Raw genomic sequence first — 11,296 nt, 5'->3', positions numbered from 1 at the left:
TTTTTCTCTAGCTCAAGGGTCCGTATTCTTTAGGTATGCCAAACTCAAAATTTTGACGACTCGAAAAATTCGAGTTTTCCTCGTTATTGTAAATTGTTTAAAATTTACACTTTCAATGTGTTGGGATACAGGGCTCTTTCATAATTCGTGCAACTTTGTTTGCAATATAGCATATGGCATCCCCGTAGTTTCTCCTTGGCTTGGGTTGACGATTGACAGCACTGATTTCAAACTAAAAAGATATTCAACCCGAGCAGAAGTGGAAACTGCGGTAAGTTTTTCCTTTTTATAAATTCCTTTATTAATGCATTGTTTTATTCATATCTTTCGAAATAAACAAGAGACAACATTGTACGTTCTATTTCATTCATTTCTGCGAGGGCCAGCAACATTTTTATTTCGCAGCTTCGTTTGCAGCTAAGTCCTGCGAAAATATGATTCACCATACACCTCGCCGTAGCCTCCGTTTCCAGCCAGGAGCAGGCAGCCAGCCTGAGGATGCTCCGAGATGTCTGGCAATCACATCGCCGCCTAACACGGATTCTCTAGATACCGGAGTTCTAGATCACTCGACTACGACCACTTTCACTTTGTCGTCCAGCGCCATTACGTCAACCGCCGTCGACATTTTGCCGTCGAACACTTATTTGCCTGCTACTATTGATACTCTATCGTCAGTTACTTATACAACAGCGGCTCATGGCATGCCGCTTACTACTACTACGCCAGTATTACTGCCTGATACGTCCCCCATTACTTATATGCCACTTGTGACTGGCATTACGTCGTCTGACATGTCACCTGCGCCGCCTGACATGTCACTGGCCACTGGTGCATCGGACAATATTTACACCAGATCAATAATGACCGATTATTCGCCTTTTATGTGCACGTCAGCCAATACGTGCGTTCCACCGCCCTATAGTCACACGTCTGCAGTACTGCCTGCGCCAACGCCCGTCGCTTATAAGCCAGCCGCGCCGAGCATTATAGCGCTTTATGGTTATGCTCCTGCAACATCCGCCCCATTCAATACCCCAACCACAATACCGCGGCAAACATGTCAGCTAGCACAAACTTTCCGCCGCGCGATAGTCACACGCCTGCAGTACCATCTGGCCCGCCGTCTACAATGTATATGGCAGTTCCACCTAGTGCTGCGATGTTTTATGGTCAGGGTGCAGCCACGTTCGTACCCTCAAATACTCTCGCTCCAATGGAGCCACCTGTCATGTCTTGTAGTTATATTCCAGCAATGCCGCCTGGTCCTGCGCGCTATGTGTATATGCCAGCCGCGTCTTGCAATACAGCACTTTATGATCATGATCCAGCTGCCACCTTTGTATCTTCCAATACTCACAAGCAAATATTTTCGCCAGTTGCACCGTCTACTACAGTAATGCCGTCAGGTCCGCCACCTACTGCCTACATCACGGATGTGTCCGGCGGTTCGCCAGCCATAAAGCCCTATCTGCCGTCCAGTGTACCGGCACCAACGGCAGTACCCGCTGTACCGCCAATAACTTGTTCGCCACCAGTTACGGATGCTTATAAGCCAATTACTTCCAGTACCTTGTCGCCATTGTCTTATGGGCCTATAGCATCGAGCGCTATTCCTTACAGTGCGCATATGCCATCGCAAGTCGTCGCCTCGCTATCTCCCGCATACGCGCCAGCGATCGCCACAGACAACTACTCTGTATCCGCTCTACAATAACGGATTACCGAGCTGCAACAACAACTGGCGCGAGTTGTAGGGCGACGTCAAGCTAGGTCCGCGGCGCCGCATCACACCTTACCGCCGCAGCAGCTTAACATGATCCCCGGCCAAAACATGATGATGTTAACGCCTAGACAAGTTCGTGATTTACCCGAGTTTTCTGGGCAGCCAGAAGACTGGCCAGTTTTCTATGCAGCTTATACAGAATCTACTGCCGTTTATGGTTACTCAAACTTTGACAACAATCAGCGACTAAATAAAAGCCTAAAAGCTGCCGCACGAGATGCCGTCAAAGCGTTATTGATTCAACCGAATAACGTCAGTGCCGTTAGAGAACAACTTCGTTTCCGATTCGGACGACCAGAGCAACTAATACGTAGCCAAATGAAGCAGGTCCGAGATACGCCAAACGTTCCAGAGGGAGCAACTGGAAAAATCGTGCAATTTGCTCCCTTCACTAACAATCTGACAATATTTCTGCAATCGATGGGGGAAGAGTGACATTTAGCGAACCCTACCCTCCTCGAGGAGCTCGTGTCGAAGCTTCCTCTTACGAGACGCCTGGAGTGGGCACGTTATGCGGTTACTGTAAGCCCATACCCAACCATCGTAAGTTTTAACTCATGGTTGACCGATGTTTCAAATTACGTCCAGATAGTCATGGAGCCCGAAGTTCAGGATACGAAATCCCGTGAGGTATTACACACCGCAACTGATGAGCAAGCCAAATGCTCATTATGTCAAGACAACCACAATGTCTCGGAATGTCAACGGTTCAAAGATGCCTCTATTTTAGAGAGGTGGAATAAGGCCAAACGGCTTCGACTCTGCTTCAGCTGTTTAAAAACCGGGCATGCTACTCGAGAATATCGCCGCCGTAAGGCATGTCAGGTCGATGGATGTCTGAGAAACCACCATCAATTATTGCATGGAACCGAGGCATCTCCTCCGTCTCGATCACTCACCTCAAAGGATTCTAATGAGTCGACTCGCAAGCCAATAGTAACCTCACCTGAGGTGAAAAACAATAATCCGGTATTGAATTGCTCGTCCGCGCTCAACAGCGACATACTCTTCCGAGTGCTGCCAGTTACTCTATATGGTCCCAAAAAGAGTGTTAAAACATATGCACTTCTGGACGAAGGGTCATCAATTACTATGATGGACCACGCGGTGATGGAAGAGCTGGGCGTTAGCGGTCAGTGCCAGGACGTAGACATTCAATGGTTTGGCGGGAAGGCCGCCAGGCAAGCGGTTGCCATAGTCGATATCGAGGTCAGCGGAGAGGGAATGAAGAAACGCCATACGCTTCGAAACGTGCACGGGATCGCCAACCTTACGTTACCTACACAAACGCTCCGCGAACGTGACATTCCTGACGTTGCACGCCATAGAGGGAAATTGCCAATGCAACCGTATAAAGATGTCGCGCCTTCTATACTGATTGGGCTCGATCATAGTCATCTCGGTCTGCCCACACATTTAATGAGTTCCAAGTGTCTGGGTCCCTATGCCGCCCACACCGAACTAGGTTGGGTTGTATTCGGGCCAGTAGAAGGGCAGACGAAAGAACCAGTTTGTTTACATACCAGATGTATTCCTGATCCGCCGTTGCACGAGATGGTGTCTGAATATTTCTCTACCGAGTCTTTATGGGTAAAACCTTTGCCACTTGTTGAAAGTGCAGATGAAGTGCGTGCACGACGAATCCTAGAAGAGACTACCGTTAGGGTTGGCGATCGATTTCAGACAGGGCTTCTGTGGAAGTCCGATGGAATCGTGTTGCCGGAAAGTTATGACATGGCAATGCATCGTCTGGTTGGTATTGAGCGGAATATGAAAAGGAATCCTGAGTTTGCTGCATCGTATAATAACATCATCCGAAGCTACGTTGTTAAGGGATACGCTCGTAAGCTGTCGCCTCAGGAAAGTGCTCAGACGAGTCCGAGGACATGGTATCTTCCGCACTTTGCCGTAAGTAACCCAAACAAGCCCGGGAAGATACGCCTGGTTTTCGACGCCGCCGCAACGGTAAATGGAGTGTCACTTAACTCCTGCCTTCTAAAGGGCCCGCAACAGTGTGGCCACTAGCGTCAGTGCTATTTCATTTTCGAGAGGGCCCAGTAGGAGTCTGCGCAGATATCAAGGAAATGTTCCATCAAGTTGTCATTCGTCCGGACGACAGAAGCGCGCAACGATTTCTCCGGAGAGGCGGAGATTCTGAGAGGATCCCAGATATATACGAAATGGCAGCAATGACTTTTGGAGCGGGCTGCTCACCAAGTTCGGCTCATTTCGTTAAAAATATTAACGCGTTAGACCACACGGATTATGATCCTCGTGCCATTAANCGAAACGTGCACGGGATCGCCAACCTTACGTTACCTACACAAACGCTCCGCGAACGTGACATTCCTGACGTTGCACGCCATAGAGGGAAATTGCCAATGCAACCGTATAAAGATGTCGCGCCTTCTATACTGATTGGGCTCGATCATAGTCATCTCGGTCTGCCCACACATTTAATGAGTTCCAAGTGTCTGGGTCCCTATGCCGCCCACACCGAACTAGGTTGGGTTGTATTCGGGCCAGTAGAAGGGCAGACGAAAGAACCAGTTTGTTTACATACCAGATGTATTCCTGATCCGCCGTTGCACGAGATGGTGTCTGAATATTTCTCTACCGAGTCTTTATGGGTAAAACCTTTGCCACTTGTTGAAAGTGCAGATGAAGTGCGTGCACGACGAATCCTAGAAGAGACTACCGTTAGGGTTGGCGATCGATTTCAGACAGGGCTTCTGTGGAAGTCCGATGGAATCGTGTTGCCGGAAAGTTATGACATGGCAATGCATCGTCTGGTTGGTATTGAGCGGAATATGAAAAGGAATCCTGAGTTTGCTGCATCGTATAATAACATCATCCGAAGCTACGTTGTTAAGGGATACGCTCGTAAGCTGTCGCCTCAGGAAAGTGCTCAGACGAGTCCGAGGACATGGTATCTTCCGCACTTTGCCGTAAGTAACCCAAACAAGCCCGGGAAGATACGCCTGGTTTTCGACGCCGCCGCAACGGTAAATGGAGTGTCACTTAACTCCTGCCTTCTAAAGGGCCCGCAACAGTGTGGCCACTAGCGTCAGTGCTATTTCATTTTCGAGAGGGCCCAGTAGGAGTCTGCGCAGATATCAAGGAAATGTTCCATCAAGTTGTCATTCGTCCGGACGACAGAAGCGCGCAACGATTTCTCCGGAGAGGCGGAGATTCTGAGAGGATCCCAGATATATACGAAATGGCAGCAATGACTTTTGGAGCGGGCTGCTCACCAAGTTCGGCTCATTTCGTTAAAAATATTAACGCGTTAGACCACACGGATTATGATCCTCGTGCCATTAAAGCTATCACTGACCATCATTACGTCGACGACTTTGTCGATAGCTTCGAGGATTGCGAACAGGCCATCAACGTGTCAAGACAGGTTCATGATATTCATAAAGATGCCGGATTAGAGCTTCATAAATTCGTATCGAATTCGCCAGAAGTCGTCAAGAAACTTGGTGGTAGTTACAATGAACTATCCATTCTATGCAAAGACAGCCCAGGATCAGAGAAGGTGCTTGGAATGTTGTGGCAGCCGTCAACCGACGCATTCACTTATAATCTGAAGTTCCACGGCGTGGATAAGTCTGTTGTAGAAGGTGTCCGCCCGCCAACAAAAAGGGAGTTGCTGAGTATAACAATGTCCATCTTTGACCCTTTGGGATTTCTGTGCCCCTTTACTGTCACCGCAAAGTGGATGCTGCGCCAACTTTGGAAGCGAGCGATTGGCTGGGACGAGCCAGTTGCTAACGACGTAAACAACATTTGGAATCTGTTCTGACAACAGCTAGTCAACGTCATCGGTTGTCAAGTTCCCAGACACTACTTTCTTGGTGGGTCGCTACTTACTCTTCAGTTGCACATATTTGTTGATACCAGCGAGGAGGTCTTCGCGGCCGTAGCATATTGGAGAGCACAGATTACGTATAGCGATGGAGTAGTCACCCTCGTTACCGCCAAGTCCCGTAGTGCGCCTCTGAAGGCGCTGTCGATTCCTCGCCTGGAATTGCAAGCCGCAGTACTGGGCACCCGTCTTATGTCAACGATTCTCAGCAATCATTCCTTCCATGTCCACCGCTGCGTACTCTGGAGTGATTTATCAACGGCCATAAAGTGGATAAATAGTGAGCACCGCCGCTACAAGCCATTTGTAGCGCACAGGGTGGCAGAGATACTAGTTGTGACCCAGCCACCCAATTGGAGATGGATACCTACTAGCGAAAACGTTGCCGACGAGGGGACTCGCTTAAGTGTAACGTACGACTTCAGCCCTTCTTCCCGATGGTTCGCAGGTCCCAAATTTCTTACTCAGGAGGTACACATGTGGCCGAGGAATACTGTGGTTGCCACGTGCGAGGATGAGGAAGAGCTTCGTTCCCGACTGGTATTGGTTACCCATAAGGCGAATCTGATAGAGTTCTCCAGATTCTCCTCATTCACCAAGCTGAAGAGAGTCGTTGCCTGGGTGATGCGTTTCGTGCGCCGTTGCAGGGAAGGGCCAGGGGATACAACGCTTTCTGCGGACGAGCTGAACGCGGCTGAAAACTTTATGTGCCGACAAGCTCAACAGAGCTTCGCTTCCAAGAAACAGCGAGTTGTATTCACTCTCTGCTTATGTCGACGAAAATGGTATACTTCGCGTCCGTGGGCGACTAGACTCCGGAAGCTGGATACCTTATGAGATGAAACGTCCGATAATACTCCCAAGTAGCCACGCGTGTACTAAGTTTATGGTCGCCGATATCCACGACAAGATGATGCACCAAAATAGCGAGGCAACAATTTGTCAGATACGGCAGAAGTTCTGGATTCCTCGTCTGCGAAGACTCTTCGTAATTTCGGAGTGCAATGTGTGCAAAATTGAGAACGCTAAGCCTGTGCAGCCAATGATGGGGCCGCTGCCGGAGGACCGCCTCACGCCATATAATAGACCATTTACCTTTACAGGAATGGATTACTTTGGACCAGTAAGCGTGTCTATTGGACGCCGAGTAGAAAAGCGATGGGTAGCACTGTTTACATGCCTTACGGTACGTGCTATCCATTTGGAGGTTACATACGACTTGTCCACGGACGCCTGTATTTTGGCGATGCGTAATTTCATGAACATGAGGAGTCCCACGGAGAATACGATCTGAGGGAGGCGTCTGGGAGCGAATGGTCCAGTGCGTTAAGCGCGTGCTCAGGCACACTATGAAGGAAGTCGCTCCGAGAGAATTCACGTTGCAAAGTCTTATGATAGAAGCGGAGAACATAGTTAATTCCCGCCCCCTGACACACCTGCCAATATCGCCGGATCAAGAGGAGCCATTGACTCCGAATCATTTCCTGCTTGGAAGCGCCAACACTGCGCAGACCGGTCACATCGCTGAACAGCCGGTAAAACTATGTGCTATACGGAAACAGTGGCGCATCGCCAGAGAACTTCGGAAGAGATTCTGGAAAAGATGGGTGGCCGAGTATCTTCCAACGCTAACCCGCCGAGTTAAGTGGTGTCATCCCACGAGAAGTCTGAAAAAGGGAGACTTGGTCTTTATTTGTGACCCAACCGTATCCAGGAAAGATTGGCGCCGAGGTTTGGTAGAGGAGGTGTACACTGGCCCAGATGGCGAGGTGAGACGTGCGAATGTGCGCACGGCTACCGGGCTAACACAAAGGCCTACATCTAGGCTAGCCATCCTTGATGTCTCCAGAGGTGAATCGCGCCGGATTCACGGGGGTGGGAATGTTGTGAAACAGGGCCCTTTAATTATTCGTGCAACTTTGTTTGCAATATAGCATATGGCAACCCAGTAGTTTCTCCTTGGCTTGGGTTGACGATTGACAGCACTGATTTCAAACTAAAAAGATATTCAACCCGAGCAGAAGTGGAAACTGCAGTAAGTTTTTTCTTTTTATAAATTCCTTTATTAATGCATTGTTTTATTCATATCTTTAGAAATAAACAAGGGCCAACATTGTACGTTCTATTTCATTCATTTCTGCGAGGGCCAGCAACTCAACGTGTTTTTTGTTGTTGCTTAAAGTAACTAATTTTGATATCTTCAATAAAGCACACTAAAATGTTGATTAAAACTAACATTTCTGTTTTTTCTACTAATATTACCATATTTAATAGTGGTATTCATCTAAACCCATAACTTTATCAAGCAGATAATCCTATAAGTTTATGCACTCTGTTACATGAACGACCTCTTTTCGTTTACACATGCGACAATAGTCGTGTTTTCTTTGGTTATAAAGCGCAGTGTCACTAAGGTTGGTGTTATGCAGAAATTTTGTTTGGCAAACTGCGTGCAATTGTTGTTGTAGCAAACTCGGAGAGAGCGAGTTTGGCGACTCTCACAGCAAACTAATTTTGTTTGGTCAAACTGCAGCGAATTCGGTGTTGTCATATACAAAAATTTTAAATTGTGCGCGTTATGTACATCTGAAATTCTCATTTCGAGTTGGCAATAGCCATGAAAACCATAATGAAAGTGCAACCCTGTGCCAAACTCGACATAACCACCTCCGAGCAAACTAAGCAGCCGCCATTTAATTTTACAAACAAAAGTTTGTCTGTATAACACCGACCTTACTTTATACTACTAGCACGGGGGTAAAGAAATTATAGAAACTACCCCACTAAATTGGAAAAAATTATATTTACGAGATATCTATTTAAATAAATGTACATATAACATAAAGGCTATTTATTTGAAGCAAGTTATAAGAAACAATGGCAGAATGTCTGGTTGTGTATGAATTCATTTATCACGGCTACCAAACTTTGCGAATTATCAGTGAAACAAAACAAACAGACGGGATAATAATTGAACCAGATCTCTATCAGGATCATATCGTTGTTGAATTTGCGTGCAAAATTTGTATGCGGATCCCGATTATTGCCTAAGAAAACATAGCTAGAGTTGCGACAGAGTTGCATTGTCTTCAGTTTATCAAGTTTATTCAGTGAAATCGCTGGATAAATTTATCAGAAATATGTAAACGAGTTTCCATACAAATTTTGACAGTTCATTTATAAGGTTTACACAATTATAAGTTTATACGGTTTACAATGCATTTATAAGGTTTGATGAATACCCTTAATATAAATAGTGCAGTAGTAAGGATCTCATATTTTTTTTCTTATAGGGCATTCGCACGCGACGATTTTACAGGCAACAAAAGTTGAATGAGAAGTTGAAAGTGAAAAAGTTGCCATCCCTATTCAGACGAGGCGAATACATTATTGAAAATGAATTTAAATCGCAAAATTTTATCAATTGGCGTAAATTTGGTAAGCCAAGCGTTGGTAGTGGTGCTTTAGAGAAGCTGAAAGATAAAAAAAAAGTTAAAAAAAAAGAAAAAAAGCATGTATAGAATGTAAACAAACACAGGGTTGCCAGGAAAAAAAGTTGAACGAGCTCAAAGTTGGCTGGCGACCAACTTTGTTGAAAGCGATTAGTTGAAAGGCCGTCCGGTCGAGGCGATTTTTGCTTTCAACTAAAAGTTACCTGAGAAATCGCGGCGTGCGGAAGCCCTTTTACCGATAGTATCGATACTATCGAATAGTCCCTGCAAAAAACGGCTGACCATAGTTGTGTTCTTTTACAAATTATCCAGTAACTTGCCAGTAACTCTCCAGTAACTGAATTCTGAGAATTCGCTCTCATAGCACAAAAGTACAAGAACGCAAAACCAGTAATAATTTGCAAGTTTTACGAATAGCTGATTAATTTTTTTGTTTATTCGCAGCTAGTTGCTAATAAAACAATGTATATTATATCTAAATAAGTTTATTTTGTCAATTTCAACTATAAAAACCTCATAAACATTTCTTTTATTAGTTTCAATTCCACCCAGCAACATGCGATCAGCTGTTTTTCTCGCTTGCAAGTTCTTACTAGCAAAAATTTATCCAGTAAAATCCAGTATAAACTAGCCACTTCTCCTCAAAAAGAAATGTCGTTTTGCGCTCCCAATTTCCTCTTTCTTACAAGTTTTTTGGGTACCAGAACACCAAAACGTGATAGTACATACAAACTGGTACGAACTATCGCGTACAAGTACGCTAGTCATATCGAAAATAAACTATCGATTGTACGCTCGCATACATACCCTGCAATAAATGTCGACAGTGAAACTTTATCGATTCGCTATTGACTTTGTCCCCAGTACTAGTTCCAAGATATGAGCCTCAGTATATCCAGTAAACAAACTTAGCTATTTTTTTCACCAAGTTTGGTCCCCATAAAGGACTAGTGTTGCAAGCAACGCTTTTTCGGCAATTAGGGTGTTAAGCAGCTATTTATTGTGGTGAAAATTATTAAAGCACTGGAGAGATTTATTCACATGGAATTGGAGATAGGGCTGATAGATTTATTTTAAATAAGATGTGAATCTGCGAAAATATCTTTTCAGCAGATGAATATACTTTTTAACCTTTCTCCAGAAAATTTACATACAGGCTCGAAAATATGCGAGCAACATTCAAATAACGTCGCTTGGATGGAAAATTGCCGGAAGCGTCATTTTGACAATTTGTGGTTTTTGGATATCTTCTTTAGTTTCCGAGTAATTGACTAAAATGTTTTCGGTTATTTGGTACAAATTGCGTTAGTGTTGCTGTCGTACTAAACTAATCAAAATCTTTCAAATATGGGGTGTTCACAGTTCGTTCCAAATTGTGTCTGAAAATGTAGACGTCTACATTTTGAGACATTTTTAGCATCAAACTGTGAGCACCCCTTTCTAGCAGTCGTCGCAAAATCGTCTCAAAACTTTGCTTTTTTTATATGTCGCCTTTCGAGTTTTTTTCTGAAAAATTGTAATTATTTAACTTAATTACCAATTCGTAATATTTGTTATTTCTTTTCCTTGATTTGTTGCATTTTATCAGAAATTGCGCTCAAATTAAATGCAAATACAGAAAAAGTGCCCAATAAATAAAAAAATATGAATAGTATTGCCATAATGCAACCCTGCTGCGAGGTTGCAAAATGTAGACGCGTAAAAAACATACCTTTGAGTGTGACAAAATGTAGACGGCGTCGTTTTCCAATTTTGTATGGGAAACAACAACACCACAGATTTTACGGTTAGAAAACGTCTTAAAATGTAGACGTCTACATTTTGAGACACTATTTGGAACGAACTGTGAACACCCCAATAGAGTTATCTGTTCTTCTTTAAGCAGTGTTTGCATTATTCAACTTTGCGTTCAACAATTGCGTTCAACTCAACGCAGGGTTGCACGAAAAAAAAGTTGAATGCCTAAATGTTGGCAGGCGACCAACTTTGTTGAAAGCGATTAGTTGAAAGGCCATTCAACCAAAAGTTGAATGCAAAGTTGAACAATGCAAACACCTTTTTATGGCGAATATTTTGATATTTTTTCATATTTTGATATTTTTAGCCATTCAACTTTTTTTTCGTGCAACCCTGCGCTGAGTTGAACGCAAATGTTGAACGCAAAGTTGAACAATGCAAACACACTTT

Source organism: Rhagoletis zephyria, unplaced genomic scaffold (assembly GCF_001687245.7).
Source record: "Rhagoletis zephyria isolate East Lansing unplaced genomic scaffold, Rhagoletis_zephyria_1.1 Rzeph_scaffold_00267, whole genome shotgun sequence".
NCBI lineage: Eukaryota > Metazoa > Arthropoda > Insecta > Diptera > Tephritidae > Rhagoletis > Rhagoletis zephyria.
This window is presented reverse-complemented; position numbering follows the sequence as displayed.